The 19098-nt window shown below is 41.3% G+C and overlaps 1 long non-coding RNA gene across 2 annotated transcripts in view; it reads left to right on the forward strand.

Moving 5' to 3' along the window:
- Window positions 1–19098, forward strand: part of LOC142448229 (uncharacterized) — a 79347-nt gene that overhangs the window by 26949 nt on the left and 33300 nt on the right. The window contains exon 5 of one of the 2 annotated variants that reach the window (XR_012784511.1): window positions 1732–4137. The exons of the other annotated variant lie outside the window; for it this stretch is intronic. This is a non-coding gene — a long non-coding RNA (uncharacterized LOC142448229). Of the gene's footprint in view, window positions 1–1731; window positions 4138–19098 lie in introns of those variants that run through there. 2 annotated transcript variants of the gene reach the window in all.

Here is a 19098-nt window from a genome sequence, read left to right on the forward strand (position 1 = left end):
TCGTCCACTCTGGATTCCCTGTTTCCTGTTCCTGTCTGTACCAGTGTATATCCTCTAGTCTAGCCAGATTTGTAAGGTAGAATTGGAACCATGATTGTGTGTGGTGTGGGGGGTTGGTGGGGGGAGGAAACATTTAGGAATTAGAGGAAAGTTGTATGTTTAATTGTTGATACACTGTACCTTGACTGGCTCATCTCCTCCCATGACCCTTCTGTAAGTGGATGTCCAATTGTCTACAGATGGGCTTTGGGTCTCCACTCTGCACTCTCCCTCATTCACAATGATATGATTTTTTTCTGATGATGCCTGATTACGGATCCCTTCGGCACTTCATGATCACACAGACTGGTGTGCTTCTTCCATGTGGGCTTTGTTACTTCTGAACTAGATGGCCGCTTGTTTACCTTCAAGCCTTTAGGACTCCAGATGCTATATCTTTTGATAGCTGGGCACCATCAACTTTCTTCACCACATTTGCGTATGCACCCAAATTGTCGTCACCAATTGTGTTGGGAAGGTGAGCATCATGAAATGTCAGTTTAATAGGACAAAGTATTCTTGCATTGAGGGAGTACTTGAGTTGAGGTCCAGTGTCAGTCTGCTACCTTAATACTAGACCTATACATATATACACATAGATCTATTTCCACATCCTCATATATAAATATACTTACATATGTACATGCCTTTATTTAGACTTTTATAAGTGCCCTTTGCCTCCTAGCTCTTTCCTCCATTTCTTTTTACTTTTCTCTTGTCCCACTATGTTTTAGTAATTCCTGGTTTAGTAATTCCTCTCGGTTACATTGCCCTTGGTCAAGCCCTACCAGGCTTCCTACACCCTCCTCACCACTGAGTTGGATCATTTGTTGTTTCCTTGTCCCTGGGTTTGTTAGCAGTACTTCCTTTTCCCCCACTTCCCCCTCTCCCATGTCCTCCTGGAACTGTCGGTCCCATTGTTTTCTCCTCCAGATTGTTGATGCAGCCTGTTATTTATACAGACCTGCAGAGATAATAGCATGCACAAAAACAAGACAGAAAAACCAAGCAACAAAACAAAACACAACAAGAAAGAAAAGCTTGTAGTTCAAGGACTGTTTGTTGGCCTTTAGTAGTATTTTCCAGTCAAGTCTGTTGGGGTGCCACGCCCTGGACCCAGAGTCTATTTTGGGTACTCCCTGGGGACTTCATTGCTCTATTCACGTTGCTGTTCTGTTCCACACCCTTAGTGTTTTGCCTTGGTGTGGTGGGATCAGATTGGGCGTATTTGTGTTTTTCTTATTGAGGTGTTGCAGTTTTCTATACATTTTAGAGATCAATCCCTTATCCAAGGAATTGTTGCCAAACCTTTTCTCCAGTCTGTATGTTATTTTTTATTATTATTCCTTTGTCTCTGATATCTTTTGATTAAGTCTTTTGAAGTCTTATTTTTAGTAGTTTTTTTCTTGTGTTTACAGTGAGTGTATTATACTTTGTCCATATTTTCTCAAGGACAATCTTAATAGTTCTGGAGTTTACAGTTAGGTCTTTAGTTCATCTTGATTTCATTTTCTTCATAATGTGGTGAGGTAAGTTTTTGTAATGGGGTTTCATTCTTTTGCCGATTGTTGTTGTTGCTAGGTGGTATTGAGTTGGTTCCGATTCATGATGACTTGATGTACAACAGAAGAAAAAACACCATCTACCTGTACACTATCCTCATAATTATTCTTGTGTTTGAACTCATTGCAGAAACTATGTCAATCCATCTTGTTGGGGGCCTTCCTTTTTGTTTGCTGCCTCTCTACTGTATCAAGCACTATGTAAAATTTTATAATGAAATGTGCAAAGACCTAGACTTAGAAAACCAAAAAGGAAGAACACACTCAGCATCTTAAACTGAAAGAACTCAAGAAAAAATTTGAGTATCAAGTTGCAATGTTAAAAGGTTCATCAATGTTGAATGATGCAGGAAGCATCAAAAGATAGAAAGAATATACAGAGTCACTATACCAAAAAGAAGTAGTTGACATTAGACAAGAACAAGCCTCCAGGAACTGATGGAATACCAATTGAAATAGTACAACAAGCTGATGAAGCAGTGGAAGTACTCATCCATGTATGCCAGGATATTTTGAAGACAGCTACTCGGCCAACTGACTAGAAGAGGTCCATATTCATACTCATTCCAAAGAAAGATAACCCACCAGAATGTGGACATTATAGAACAATATAATTTACATCATGTGTGATTAAAATTTTTCTGAAAATCATACAACAATGGTTGCAGCAGTACAGAGGTTCATGGATTCAGAAGAGTACATGGAACAAGGGATATCGTTGCTGACATCAGATGACTCTTGACGAAGCAGAGAATATCAGGAAGATACTTATTTCTGTGATGGAGACTCCGTTTTCCAATACCATTTGGTGAACACATTATCTCTTCCCCATTTAATGTTTAGTTTCTTAGAGGTGGATGTTTATTTCTTGGTTCTCTATTCTGTTCTCTTTGGATTATTGTGGCTGTATAATACAAGATTTCATGGTTGGGAAATGAGAGGCCTCCTATTGTGATCTTCTTAAAGAGTTCTTTACTTATCCTGGGTCTCTTCTTTTTTGGTATACAGTTTATAATTAGCTTTTTTGTTGTTTTTTCCATTTAATTATAGAGTGGAGTTGGAATCTGGATTGATATTCATTGTATTTATAGATTATTTTGGTTAGTATTGACATTTTCACAAAGTTAAGCCTTCATAGGAATCCATGAACCTGGAATATTTTCCCATATATGTAGGCTCATGGTAGTTATGTATTTCAGTTTTCTTTGTACAAGTCTTTTTTCTCACTTGTTGGATTTATTACAAAATATTTAATCTTTGTGTAGCTATTATAAACAGTATTACTTTCTTGATCCTTTTTCAGCATACACAGGAATTTGACTGATTTTTGTATGTTTTCTTGTTGCTGAATCTTTTGATTGGTTTCATAACTTTATAGTTTTATGTATACATCATCTGCAAATAAATAAAATTCTGTTTTTTCTTTACCAATCTGGATACCAATGTGTTGGAGTCAGCCAACGAGTCAAACAGTCCTGAAAGGGGGAATGAGGATTAAGGCAAAAAAGAGAGACAGAAAATGTTGGGAGGGCAACAGTCTGATGGACTGAAGCACCTGAGTTTATTCTACACACTCCTTATAGGCATGCAGAAACAACCCGGGGTTAATTATCTCATTGTTAAGCAAGCGCATTTGATATACATAGCAACTCTATCTTCTGCCAAGCCAGACTTCCTTGAGAAAATTAAACAACCTGTTTTTCCCAGACCTTGCATACTTTCTTTTCCTTGACAGTCTGTTCAAAACGCAAAGTGACAGAAGACATCCGCAAACACTGACACATAGGTCATGAGACTTCTCAGCCGTTGCAAGGCTGAGTCTTAATGGCCTGCAACACCAATGATTTTGTTTTATAGTCAAAAGCTCTAAGCCATCCAGTAAAATGTTTATTAAGGGTGGTGATAAAGGGCATTCTTGTCTGATTCCCTTTGTGGTGTAGATTAACCAGCTGCTCCTTGGGAGAGAGATGAGGCTCTCCATTCCTACAAAAAGTTGGTTTGGGAAACTCCCAGAGGAAGTTCTACCCTGTCCTATAGGATTACTTCACATCACTCTATGACATTGAGTATATAGTTCTCACTCACAAAGGGAATGAGTTCAGTTTCTCTCTCCTGAATATGTTGGCTATTTGTTTTGTGTCTATATTCTTTATTATATTGAGATTGCTCCCTCCTAGTCTTATTTTACTAAATGTTTAGGGAATAGTATCAGAGCCTAAATTATGAGATTTTGGTTTGCAGAAGGCTATGGATGACAGTGGGAGCCTGAGACACATTTTTGAGATATACATGGGAAATAAGTCTCTGGTGATTTCACTTGATCCAGAATAAAGGGATTGGTAGAAATTGGTTACCAAACAGAGTGCTTTGGATAGATAACTGTAGGAGAGCAAAATAATAAAACTGACTTGAATGGTTAAAACCTTGTTATTTGACACACCCGTGATGCACTTTGGGCCTGATCTGGTTTTCAACATTTTCTGTGTTTCTTTTGTTGTTGTTCATATTAGGGTTTATATCAGATGTGTTTTGTCATTGGGAGTAATCCTCTTGAATTTTTGTTACACGTTTTTTCAATAAACTTATAGAGATAGCATGTACAATAGGGTTTCTAGGGGGTACATTGGGGGAGGGGTAAAAGAGAGTTGATGTCAAGGAGTTAAAGATGGAAGAGAATGGTTTGAAACTGATTGTGGTAGTAATTTTACAATACTCCGTGATGTGATTGAATTATGAAATAATATATCTGTATTCGCTCCCCATAAAATGTTTTTTTTGGGGGAAAGAATAGCTGTTGAATTTTGTCAAAAATATTTTATGCATTAATTATATATTCAAGTAGTTCTTACTTTTTGTTTTATTTATGTGATGGACTATGCTGATTGGTTTTAAAATTAATATTGAACCTTTCTTGAATACTTGATATGAATCCCACTTGATGGAAGATATATATCATATATTCTTGAGTATAAGCCAACTCTTATTAGCCGAGGCACCTAATTTTATGACAAAACTGAATTTAAAATGTGATGAAAACTCGGCTTATACTCGAGTGTATATGTGTATATATATTGGCCATGAGTTTGTTGCAAATTTTTGCATCTCTGTTAATCATAAGGGACATGGATTTGTAATTTTTTATCCTCATAATATCTTTGCCTGGCCTTTAGTATCAAGGCTATGCTCACTTCCTCCTTTTCTGTATTTTGGAATAGTTTGTGTAGAATTGTTAACTCTTCTCTGAATGTTTTGTAAAATTCCCCAGTGAAGTCATCTGGTCCTGGGCTTTTTTGTTGTTGGAAGACTTTAGATCAGTGGTTGTCAACCTTCCTAATGCCACGACCCTTTCATGCAATTCCTCATGTTGTGGTGACATCCAACCACAAAATTATTTTCATTGCCATTTCATAACTGTAATTTTGCTACTGTTATGAATCATAATGTAAATATCTGATATGCAGGATGTATTTTCTTTTTTTCTCAACCTCAAACCAAACTTTTATTATGAATTGGGTGGAGGTTTATGGAGCAGATGAATTTTCCATTCAAAATCTATTTTGTTTCATTTTTTAAAAGATTTTATTGGAGGCTTGTACAATTCTGATCACAATCCACACATGTATCCATTGTGTCAAGCAAGACTCTTACCTCACTCCATGCACAAGAATAAATTCAAGGTGGGTGGATGACAGACCTTATGATAAAACCCCAAACAATTAGGGCCATGAAAGAGGGAATTGGGACAAATCAGAGTCTTGGCACAGGGAATACATACGCTATCAGAAATAGGGAAGGATACAAATACAGAAGAGTCACAAAGGGACAAGTGGGATATACTAAAGATAAGTCACATGTGTACATAGAAAGAATTCACCAAGAGAGTAAGAAGAGAGCCCACCGACTGGGAAAGCATCTTTAGCAATGCCACATCAGACAAAGGCCTTATTGCTAAAATCTCCAAAACTTTGCAAGTTTATAGTAAGAGAAAAACTAACCGCCCACTGAGGACCTGAACAGAAGTTTCACAGTTTGAAATCCAAATGGCCAGTTATGAGAAAATGTTCCTGATCATTAGTCATAAGAGAGATGCAAATTAAAACAACTATGAGATACCACCTAACACCCTCAAAGATAGCCCAGTTCAAAAAATCAGAAAGCAACAAGTTTTGGAGGGGCTGTGGTGAGATAGGAACTCTCATCCACTGCTGGTGGACCTGTAGGTATGTACAGTCGTTATGGAAATCAATTTGGTGATATCTAAAACAGATGAAGAGTAAGCTACCATATGATCCAGCAATCCCACTTCTGGGCATAGAACCAGAAGAGGCAAGAAAAAAACCACGGCCAGACATCTGTGCTCCATTGTTCACTGTGGCACAGTTTACAATTGCAAGAAGTTGGAAACAACCCAAATTTCCACTAACAGACAAATGGATTAAAAAACTATGGTACATACATACAATGGAGTGCTATGCATCGCTGAAAAGCAGTGATGAACACATGAAGCATATAGCACAGCAGGGGATGAACTGGAGGAAATTATGCCAAGTGAAGTAAGTGAAGCACAAAGGGACAAGTACACCCGAGTCCGATGAAGTAAGTTTATAAAAGAAAAATGCAGACGGGGCCACAGGGAAAAAGCTACTGTATACAAACACTCCTGGGTGAGGTCCAGGTAGTATGGCAGGGGCCAGACAAAATCCAGGGGTACATATGGTAGCCAACTAAAAAGGAGGGTGGAGGAGGAAAGGGAAAAAAAGAGAGGCAAGTATGGCAGGATAATAGGGCACTGACCCACCCAAGGGGTGGGTGTTGTTTGAGTCTCCATGGGGAAATAGGGACCAGACTTAAATCCAATGTTCCAGGATGCAAATGCAATGTGCTGGCATGGAGAGGGGAGCAGTGGAGCGACCTGAGGGCTCAGCCACAATACCAGCTACGTGGACAATTGCCCTTACCCCCAGAAGAATTTACTTTAGACAAGGGCACTGATGTTGCAGCTAGGGGAGAGGGGCATATCTGATCAGAGCACATGGGAGCAAATGAATGGGGAGGAAGAGAGAGTGGAGCACATTCTGGCCCACAATATCCTGGAGGATAGGCCTGAAAGACGAACCCCCCGCTCTGAACAGCCAATGCAGAGAATGGACCATATGGCTGATCCCATTATGAGACATGATGTCCCTCACTGACCCATGGCCCTATGGAGATCAACACTGGACTCTCAGTGTCAGGATTGGCCCAGTCTGACCCCACAACCCAGAGGAAAAACTCTAAAGCAGTGAGACAGAGCAACTGGGGGAGCAGAGCAGGGAGCTCCTGAGGGAGTACAAAGAATAGACTTTGGGGCCAGAGCATGGCACCCCATTGAACTTGACTGGATGACACTCCTAGAGGTAAAAAATCAGACCTTGATCTATTTACAGGTTTTTATTTCTTTTTCAAAAGTTTTCTTTTTTCGTTTTTCTTTTTAAAATTAATTTATAATTTTCTGGGTCGCTGGTTTTCGTTTGTTTTAATCGTTGTGCTCTCTTTTGTCACTTTGTCTTCCTATGCCTTGTTTTTTGGTTCATGTTATTATCTCTGCAGATCTGTCTAGATAAGATAGGCTGGATGAATAGTCTGGAGGGGAAAACAATGGGACCAAAGGTTCCAGGGGGACATGGGAGAAGAGAAAGTGGAGGAAAGGAGGTGGTGTTGACCAACCCAGAGACAAAAAAGCACCAAGTGATACATAATTAGTGGCAAGGAGGATGTGAGAGGCCTGGTAGCAATTCAGCAAGGGCAGTGTATCCGAGAGAAATTACTGAAACCCAAATGAAGGCTAAGCATGATAGTGGGATAAGAGGAAAGTAAAAGGAAATAGAGGAAAGAACTGGGAGGCAAAGGGCATTTATAGAGGTCTAAAGACAAGTATGTGCATATGTAAATATATTTATATAGGCTGGTGGAGAAAGAGATCTACGTTGATATATTTATAGGTTTAGTATTAAGGCAGCAGATGGACATTGGACCTCCACTCAAGTGCTTACTCTGCAAGAACACTTTTTTCTATTAAATTGGCATTCCATGATGCACACCTTGCTGACACGATCGCTGAAGACAAATGCGTGCATAAGAAAATGTGGTGAACCCAAGGGGAGGGTATTGTTTATATCTCCACAGGGAAAGTGGGACCAGACTTCAACCCAGTGCCACAAGGTGTGAATGCAATATCCCGGCGTGGAGGAGGGAACCAGTGGAGAGGTCTGGGAGGCTGCCCCAGCACCAAAAATTAAGTGGATTCCTGCCCCTCCCCCGAAAAGAATTTGTTTCAAAGGACGACATTGATTCTGCAGCTCCGGGAGATGGACATATCTGATCAGAGCACACGGGAACAGATGAAGGGGCAGGAGGAGAGAGTGGAGCACAGCCTAGCCCACCAGGCCGTGAGGATGATGTTCCTGAGTAGAGCAGCCTGTCCACAGAGAGAACATGACTGGCCCTACTATGAGACATGATGCCCCTCAGTGACTAAGGGCGATACAGGGGACAGCACCGGAGACACAGTGTGGGAATTGCACCTGACCTGATCTGACCACACCGAGGCAAAGCACTGGGGGAGTGCAGTGGAACAGCAAGGGAATGGAGTAGCAAGGTCCCCAGGGAATGCTGAAAGTGGACTTTGGGGCCAGGGCGTGGTGCCCCAACAGACTGGACTGGAAAACGCTCCTAAGGGCCAGCAAATGATCCTTGAACGAACTACAAGCTTTTCTTTTGTGAAGTGTTTTGTTTTGTTCTTTGTCAGTGGTTTGTTTTTGTTGTTTTGTTGTCTGGTTGTATACTGTTGCTTTGTTTTCCTCTGTCTTGTTTTCGTGCATGTTAGTGTCTCCACAGGTCTGTCTGAATAGAACAGGCTGGATGAACTATCTGGAGGGAAAACAATGGGACAGACAGTTTCGGGGGGACTTGTGGTGGGGGAGGGGGGTAAGGAAGTGGTGTTAACAAACACAGGGACAAGGGAACAACATGGGACCCAAAATGTTAGTGAGGGGGGAGTGGCAGGCCTGGTGGGGAATGATCAAGGATAAGGTTGCGTAAAGAAGAGGTATAGCTGTAGCCCAGGTGGGGACGGAGCATGGTAGTGGGGCAGGAGGAAAGTCAAGGGAGATGGAGGAAGGAGCTGGGAATCAAGGGGCATTTATGGAGGTCTAGACAAAGACATGTACATGCAAACATATATATGAGGATGGGGAAATAGATCTAAGTGTCTACATTTATAGGTTTAGTATTAAGGTGGCAGAAGGACCTTGGGCTTCTACTCAAGCACTCCCTCAATGCATGAATACTTTCTTTTATTAAATTGGCACTTTATGATGCTCACTCTCCCGACACAACTGCTGAAGCCAAAGCGGGTGAACAAGTAAATATGGCGAAGAAAGCTAATGGTGCCGGGCTATCAAAACAGATAGTGACTGGGGTCTTAAAGGCTTGAAGATAAACAAGCGGCCATCTAGCTCAGAAGCAACAAAGCCCACATGGAAGAACACACCAGCCTGTGTGATCGGGTGGTCCCGAAGGGATCAGTTATCAGGCATCAAAGAACAAAAAATCATCATATCATTGGCTGCACACCTCTATGATAGGATCGCTGAAGACAAATGGGTGCAAAAGCAAATGTGGCGAAGAAAGCTGATGGTGCCCGGCTATCAAAAGAGAGTGTCTGGGGTCTTGAAGGTGAACAAGTGGCCATCTAGCTCAGAAGCAAAAAACCCACATGGAAGAAGCACACCAGCCAGTGCGATCACGAGGTGCCAAAGGGACCAGGTATAAGGCATGATGCAAAAAAAAAAAAAAGATATGTGTGTGTGTGGTGTGTGTGTGTGTGTATGTATATATATATACCATATTGAATGACGGGGGAAGAGCAGAGTGGAGACCCAAGGCTCAAGTGTCGGCCACTGGAGATTCCCTCATAGAGGGGTTTAGGAGAGGACATGGGTCAGTCAGGGTGTGAGGTAGTACCGATGAAGAACACAGCTTTCCCCTAGATCCTGGATGCTTCCTCCCCCCTGTTAAGGGTTAATAGACTAAATAAATTGCCTAAAGCGACTCCATTTTGAGAAACCTAAGAGCCATTTTTAGAAAAGCATGTTATTTTAAAGAAACATCACTGTGACCCACTCCCGCTAACCGCTTGGAACGTCAGCAAAAGGGTTTTGCCAAGAACATCTGGTCCAGGACAAGTTGAGCAGGACATGTCGACCTAACCGCATTCTGTTATCTTGTGAAAACCCCCTTTCCCGTTCCTTGCTCAACCCTTCCCCGCCGCACTAGCTTCGATTATAAAAAGAAAAGAAAAATTTGACTCGGAGTGCAGTGTTGGACCCTGCGTGGCCATGCTGTAGCCCAAACCCGGGTTTGCTTTTTGTCTTTCTGTAATAAAGTTTTGCTTGGTTACTTTACAACTGCTTGTGGGTCAGTGGTCTATGTTGGGCGCAACTCCGTAACACCCCCAACTACCATGATCTGAATTCTACCTTTCAGGACTGGATAGGGCAGAGGTTGTACACTGGTGCATATGGGGGCTGGAGGCACAGGGAATCCAGGGTGGAAGATACCTTCAGGGCCAAGGGTGTGAGGGGCGATGCTGGGAGAGTGGATGGTGAGTGGGTTGGAAATGGGGAACTGATTACAAGGATCCACATGTGACCTCCTCCCTGGGAGATGGACGGCAGAGAAGGGGGGGAAGGGGGACTCCGGATAGGGCAAGATGTGACAAAATAACAATGTATAAATTACCGAGGGCACATGAGGGAGGGGGGAGCGGGGAGGGAGGGGGAAAAAAAGAGGACCTGATGCAAAGGGTTTAAGTGGAGAGCAAATGCTTTGAGAATGATTGGGGCAGGGATTTAGCGGATGTGCTTTATACAATTGATGTATGTATATGTATGGATTGTGATGAGAGTTGTATGAGCCCCTAATAAAATGTAAAAAAAGAAAAAAAAATGTGAAGAAAGCTGATGGTGCCCGGCTATCAAAAGATATATTATCTGGGGTCTTAAAGGCTTGCAGGTAAATAAGCAGCCATCTAACTCAGAAGCAACAAAGTCCACATGGAAGAAGTGTTAGGTTCCTCTCTCCGGCCTAAATCTCATCCTCAGTTCTTGGCTCCGCGCGAGAAAGGTTTCACGCTGAAGCCGGGCTCGTAATCCAAGTGAATTTAATGAAAGTTCAAAGAAGCATCAGGTTTTACGCGGCACCCATAGGATTCCTTTGACCATGCGGCCTGGCAGAGACTGCTCCGGGACACGCAAGGATCTCTCCCCTCCCACGAAGACGACCAGACCGCCCAAGCAAGACCCTCTCCCTCTTGGTTCCTGCCTTCTTAAGGGTTCCTGGGGGAGGCGTAGTGAACGACCCCAGGTCGATCCCATTGGCTGAATTACAGTCACCTGGCCCATGTTGGCTGCTCCAGGTGTAAAGCCCATCTCCACCCACTGGCGGGAAAATCCAGCTTTGTCCTTTGCTGGCTCTCCAGGGCATGCGTAAATGGACTTCCCAATTCCCTAGGCTAAGCTACCTAACAGAAGCACACCAAGAGGTATAGAGGTATAGAAGGGATCACGTATTATCACGAGGTATAGAAGGGATCAGATATCAAGCATCAAAGAACAAAAAATATCAGTGGGTTCCCGATATGATCACTGAAAACAAATGTGTGCATAAGCAAATGTGGTGAAGAAAGCTGATGGTGCCTGGTTATCAAAAGATATAACGTCTTGGGTCTTATAGGCTTGAAGATTAACAAGCGGCCTTCTAGCTCAAAAGCAACAAATCCTATATGAAATAAGGACACCAGTCTGAGTGACCTCAAGGTGTCAAAGGGATCAGGTATCAGGCATCAAAGTCCAAAAAATCATATCATTGTAAATGATGGTGAGTACAGAGTGGAGACCCAAAGCCCGTTTGTAGACAATTGACATCCCTTTACATAAGGGTCACAAGAAAGAGACAAGCCAGTGAGGGTGCAGTATTGCACCAATGAAACATACAACTCTCCTCTAGTTCTTTAATACTTCCTCCGCGCCCCCCCCCCCCACTATTATGACCTCAATTCTATCGTACAAATCTGACTGTACCAGAATTTGTACACTGGTACAGATAAGAGCTCACAACACAGGGAATCCAGGACAAATAAACCTCTCAGGACCAATAATGAGAATAGAAATATCAGGTGGGGGAAGAAAAGGAGAGTCAATCACAAGGATTGACATATAACTGCCTCCCAGGGAGATGAATAATAGAAAAGTGGGTGAAGGGTGAAGGGAGACTGCAGACAATGTAAGATATGAAAATAATAATTTATAATTTATCAGGAGTTCATGAGGGAGGGAAGGAGGCCGGGAGGGAGGGAGGGAGGGGAAAATGAGGAGCTGATATAAAGGGCTCAAGTAGAAAGAAAATGCCTAGAAAATGATGATGGCAACATATGAATAAATGTGCTTGACACAACAGATGAATGTATGGATTGTGAAAAGAGTTGTAAGAGCCCCAAATAAAAGTATTTAATTAAAAATACAACAAACAGACAAGGAGTCATGCACTTAACAAACCAGCTAATGAATAACAGCAGGATCTAATAATCTAAAATAATAGAATTTTTAACCACTGTAGAGACTTTCATGCCCCTTAGCTAATGTTATAATTGTATCCTATTACTTACGTTCAAATTCTTTCTTTAAAGAGTCATCAGAATAACATGAATTGAAAAGACATTCAAACTCTTGCCATCTTTTGCTGCTGAGTATCCATTTTAAGTTTTCCTGCAACATAGCCTTTTCTGAGTTCATTTTGTGCATCATTAAGCAGACTGTCATGATTCTTTTCCAAGTTCTCCAATTTTTTATGCATTGTTCATATAAGTGTTTAATTTTTTTTGTCTCTTGCTCTACAGTTCTACATTGTTGAAAAGACCTTTTGTTCCTGTCAAAGCACACTAGTTAGTTTTTCTTTTTGTTCCTCAGTTTTCTGCACATCCATATCCCATTGCTGAAACAAAGTCAGAAACTGCTGATATTCTTGGTTAAACTTCTTCCTTAGCTATATTTGTGTTTTCCAAATATTCTCAATTTTCTAGTTACTACTTTTGAGATGCCTTGCTATACATTTTTTGTGTGTGCAATATAGTTTTATTGGATTATACTTTACATAGCATATAATTTAATTGTTCAATCATATTAAGATTGATGCCATTATCATGGTAATCACTGACAGAACATGTTCTTGTACCCTTTGTTAGCAACCCATTCCTCCCCATCCTCCTCTGCCATGGCTGCACATTTTTCTTTGCAAGAAGAGCCTGTTAATATCTCCAAATCTTGCCAGCATATTCTGTACTTCACCCCCACCCCACACTCTGCCCCCCCACCCCCACCCCACGCCATCCTCTTGAATGGTTCCTATGGAAGACCTTTTCTTCCTATGCTTATCAATGGCTGGAGCCTTTTCTTCTAGAACACCCTTCTTTCAACCATTCATATCTTTTTTTATTCATCCCTTAAACTCAAAGTCTCTTATAACCTGCTCCTCAATGGCCTGCTTCACAGATTTCCCCATATACTTAAAACAATTAAATCATTTTATTGGGGGCTCTTACAAATATTGTAACAGTCCATATTTCAATTAGATCAAGCATAATTATACAATTGCAGCCACGATCTTTTCCAAAACATTTCTTTTGTTTTCCAAAACATTTCTTTCTTCTTGAATTCCATGATGTTAGCTCCCCTTTATCCCCTCCCTCTCCTACCCTCCCTCCAGGAACCCTTATGATTATATTTTATTATTGTTGTGTAACGGATTATTTTAAACATAACTGTAGAAGATGAAGATGAAGGACCAGGCCATTTTAGGATGAAAAAAGTGTAATGCCAGCCTCCCAGAAATGGCACTCTGCCTCATTTTACATCATTACCTCATGCAAACGTCTCTTCTGTCTGAAATGCTTTTTCATCCATGCCACCTATGTTGCTAGCTACCAAACCCATGGGTACAAAGTAGGGCTCTTCTTTGTAGGGTTTTCTTGGCTGTTACCTGTGTGGAGGTAGGTGGTCAGGTCTTTGCTCCACAGAGCCTCTGGGAGTGTTTGACCTGCCCACCTTAAGGTTAGCAGCCAACGGCAAACCGCTTGTGCCACCCAGGCTCCTTAACATTCTCCAGTAGTGCTACTTAGCCATTCTTTTTTAAAGCCAATTATGACCTTTCCATTTCAGTTCTCTGGGAAGCAGAATATATTTTCCTCAAAGTGACACCTTTGCTCTTTAACAGGTTAAAGAATTCTTGTGAATCAAATTTGCCCAATCAACAGTGGAAAGAATGAATGTGTAAGATGAGAAGTAAGGGATAAAATTATGAAATTCCTCACAACAAATGAGAACGACATCCAAACCTCTGGGTATTCTTTTGCTGATAGCAAAAGTAGGTACCAGAGGGAAATTTATAGCAATCAATGCACACATTAAGGAAAAGAGAACCACTTATTATTAATACCTACTTTCATGCTCCTATCCCCATTCATGCTACCCACACAACATATTTTAAAAATGATGCACAAGAACCAAATGGGATTCATATTGAGGATGCAAGAGTGGTTCAACATTTCAAAAGGAATAAATGTAATCCACTACATAAACAAGATAAATAATAAGAACCATATATATCCATTGATGAAAAAACACATTTGACAACATTCAACATACACTCCTAATAAAAAAACTGAATACTATAGAAATACAAGGGAAATTATTCAACACAATAAAGGCCATATATGAAAAACTAATGGCCAATATCATACTCACTGGGGGAAAACTGAAAACATTCTCATTGAAAACTGGAACCCAACAAGGATGCCCCTTATCACCACTCTTATTTAACATTGTGCTGAAACTTCTTGCCAGAACCATAAGACAACACAAAGAAACTAAGGGAGTATAATTGGGCAAAGAGCTGAAACTCTTCCTATTTGCAGATGACATAATTTTATATATATAGAACCCCAAGGTCTCAAACATTGGATTGTTAGAAACACTAAAGGAATTTAGTTAAGTAGCAGAATACATGAGTAACAAGCAGAAATAAATTGGACTCCTATAATATATTTCAGTGAAGAGAGCGCTGCAAAAGACACTAAGAAAATGATACCATTTATAATAGCCATACAAAACATGGAATCCCAAAAAATAAACTTAAGCAAAGAAAAAGACCTGTACAAATAAAACTATAGAACATTGTTACAAGAAGTCAAACTAAACCTACACCAATGGAAGACTATCCCATGTTCATAGATAGGAAGACTTACTGTTATGAAAAGTATCAATATTGCTGTTAGCGAGCGAGACCCTCACCAAGACCACTCACTGAAACAGAGATGGAAACAGTAAAGCTTTATTCAGACAGATTCGAATCTAGGCTCTCACCAGCAACTGAGGCAGGCTCAGTCTGTAAGGTGAGAGCCCCGAACAGCTTCAAAGGGAAGTTATTATACATCCTTGTGGGGCGTCTTGCCAAGTAAGGGGAGGGGAGAGGCAAGTTCTTGTGTGAAACTGGCAAAGCATTCTCAGAAAAGTGAAACAAAATAGTTTTTAAGTCTAACAAAGTAAGTTCTACATTTAAGGTCAGTTTGTCCCCAGTGGTCTGCCAAACGATACTGTAGGTAGGCTAGGCTGCTTCTTGGAGCATAAACATCCTGGGCTGGGCTATACCTGTTTCAGGCTGCAATTTAAAAATATTTCCATTTCTGACCGGGGGGGGGGGGGGGTGACCTGCCTGTTACTGTTACAGGGCACCCATTTCTGACCAGGCAGGGGGGTGAGCTGCCTGTTATTGTTACAGGGCACAGTGTCACAATTGCAACTATAGCACAATTCTGATTCAAATTCCAAGTTCATTCTTCAAAGAAATGGAAAAAATAATTATCAACCTATAAAGAAAAGGGATAGATAGGCTCAGGAGAAGCAAAGAACCTCTCAGACACAAGAACAAAATAGGAGGCCTTGTACTACCTTGTCAGGGGAAGTCAGCCCCTAACACATTATTATGGGTCCGGTAGGCGCCATTGTACAGCGATAATAAGTAAAGATCATAGTAGAGTTACTGAGAGCATGAGAGATAGAAGTATTTAAATAAATGGGAGTCAGACACGTTTCATGGTAGCATGCTCACCTCTGCCCCTCATGATGGTCCACGTGAAGGGAGAGAAAGAGAGAGAGTTTAATGGTAGCCCCGGCCCCTTTTATATTCTCTGGGGACATGCAAGCCCCCTAATTACAGGTGAGGACATACGTCACAGGAAGGGGCTGTACTAGAGGTAATACAGTAATCAGAAGGGGTGGTCTAGGGACATACATGCAATAGGAAGAGGGACTGGGGGTATACATGTGACAAGATGGGCGGACCCTAGATTCAAGATGGCGACCTAACTTTGATCATCCTTGGACAGGTTTGACCTCTCAGGGGTCTCCTACAAGGAAACAGACAACTACTATCCTTATCAGAAGGGAGTGGGCCCTATTTGTTGTGGACAAACAGTGGTAACTACTTGCTCTAGATGGCTGATAGCTCTCAGAGAGAATAACCCCTGACCTACTTCTTATGACCTCCAAGTATAGTCATTCCCAAGCAGCTATCTGGCATATATTTGGGGGGGACAGCTTGGGAGAAATCCTTCTGTATCCCACACTACCTGACCTCAAAACTCACTACACAGTCATAGTAGCCAAAACAATCTTGTACTGGTACAATGGGAGATACATAGTTCAAAGGAAGAGGATAGAAAACCCAGAAATAAGAGCATCTCCTTACAGGCAACTGATTTTCAGCAAAGACAAGAAAAAATTAAAAGGGAAAGGGACTCACTTCAACAAATGGTGCTGAAAATATTGGAACTTCATCTCCAGAAGAATGAAACAGGGCACACACTTCAATGCATGCACAGAAACCAACTCAAGATACATTAAAGACCAGGGGAGGGAGGGGATAAATGGAAGCTGATATCAAGGAGCTCAAGAAGAAATAAAATGTGTTGAAACTGATGGTGGCACAATTATACAGCTTGATCTAATTGAATTATGGATTGTTATAATTTTGAAAGAGCTCCCAATAAAATGATTAATAAAAAATAAAAAGGTTCATTAAAGACCTAACTGTAAACCCTAGAGCTATAAGGATCATCAATGAGAAAATTGCTTAATGGTCCTATTGCACAACATACACGACTACCAAATATAATGAAGCACACATAAGAGAAGACAAAATAGATAACTGGTATCTATTAAAAAGAAAGCACTTATGCAGATTAAAAGATTTCATCAGAAGAGTAAAACAAAGCATACTCAATGGGGAGAAAAATCTTTAGCAATGCCACAATGGGCAAGGGACTAATTACTAAAATCTACAGAATTCTGCAACACCTCAATAAGAAAAAAAAAAGTATAATTAAAAGATGAGAACATGACATGATTTATTCACAAAGGATGATACTTGACTGGGTAACAAACACAAGAGGAAATGATCAGGATCATGATCCATCCGGAAAATGCAAATCAAAACAATGATATATTAACTTGCACCTACAATGATGGCCCAACTCAAACAAACAAAAGAATGCTGGAGAGGGTGTGAAGAGATTGGAACGTTTTTACACTTCTGGTGGGTTTGCAAATATGTGCAACCATTGTGAAGAACGATATGATGAAACCTAAAACAATTGGTAATAGACCATGCCATATATCCTGGCAATACATTTGCCGACCAAATACCTCCCCCCCAAATAAGACAATATGAAGTCATGTGCTCTCCTATGTTCATTGCAGCACAGTTCACATTAGCAAGAAGCTGGAAACAGTAGAAGAATGTATAATGAAGGAATGGCCCTAGAAGTCATTATGCTGAGTGAAGTCAATCACAAGGACAGCTACTATATGTGTACACTGCTATAAGAATAAATACCAGGATAAAGGCAGGCTTCTGTTTTCTGGTCATGTAATTTTCCAATTCACTCTCCCAAGGAACAAGGCAGAGAAGGCTCATAAACCACATATCACTCCTTTCTTAAAAATTAATCATTTTATTAGGGGCTCAAAAAACTCTTACCACAATCCATACATACATAAATTGTGTAAAGCACATTTTTATATTCATTGCCATCATCATTCTCAAAACATTGGCTCTCCACTTAAGCCCCTGGCATCAGGTCCTCATTTTCCCGCTACCCTCTTCCTCATGAACCCTTGATAATTTATAAATTATTATTTTGTCATATCTTGCCCTGTCCGACGTCTCCCTTCACCCACTTTTCGGTTGTCCATCCCCCAGGGAGGAGGTCACATGTAGATCCTTGTAATCGGGTCCCCCTTTCCAACCCTCCCTCCCTCTACGATCCCAGTATCGCCCCTCACACCACTGGTTCTAAAGGGATCATCCACCCTGGATTCCCTGTGTTTCTGGTTCCTATCTGACCAGTGTACATCCTCTGGTCTAGCCAGACTTGCAAGATAGAATTCAGATCATGATAGTGCTGGTGGGGACGCGGGGGAGGGAGCATTTAGGAACTAGAGGAAAGTTGTATTTTTCATCGTTGCTCCATTGCACCCTGTCTGGCTCATCTCCTCCCCAAGACCCCTATGGAAAGGGATCTCTAATGGCCTACAAATGGGCTTTGGGTCTCCACTCCGCAATCCCCCCCTCATTCACTATGGTAAGATTTTTTGTTCTGATGATGCCTGATACCTGAGCCTTTCAACACTTCGTGATTGCTCAAACTGGTGTGCTTCTTCCATGTGGGCTTTGTTGCTTCTGAGCTAGATGGTCGCTTGTTTACCTTCAAGCCTTTAAGACCCCAGATGCTATATCTTTTGTTAGCCGGGCACCATCAGATTTCTTTTCCACATTTGCTTATGCACCCATTTGTCTTCAGCAATCATATCATAGAGGTGAGCACACAATGATATGGATTTTTGTTCTTTGATGCCTGATAACTGATCTCTTCGGCACCTCGTGATCACACAAGCTAGCATACTTCTTCCATGTGGGCTTTGTTGCGTCTGAGCTAGATGGTTGCTTGTTTACCTTCAAGTCTTTAAGACCCCAGACGCTATAGCTTTTGGTAGCCGGGCACCATCAGCTTTCTTTGCCACATTTGCTTATTCACCCACTTTGTCTTCAGTGGTTGTGTTGGGAAGGTGAGCATCATAGAATGCAAATTTAATAGAAGAAAGTATTCTTGCATTGAGGGAGTACTTGAGCATATCACTTCTTTTATATGTACAAAATAAAAACCACTTCAACAGCAGAGATCTCACCTCAGCTGGGTTCAGTTTTTCAAGATGTAGGAGAAGACCACTCTGTTGCTGCCCTACAACACTATGCTAAGGTCATCCCAAAACAACAGACACTTCTATAAGAGTGGTAAGCAAAATGTACTGGAAATTCAAGTCATTATGAGGGGATGGGGGCAGAT

Source organism: Tenrec ecaudatus, chromosome 5 (genome assembly GCF_050624435.1).
Source record: "Tenrec ecaudatus isolate mTenEca1 chromosome 5, mTenEca1.hap1, whole genome shotgun sequence".
Classification (NCBI taxonomy): Eukaryota; Metazoa; Chordata; class Mammalia; order Afrosoricida; family Tenrecidae; genus Tenrec; species Tenrec ecaudatus.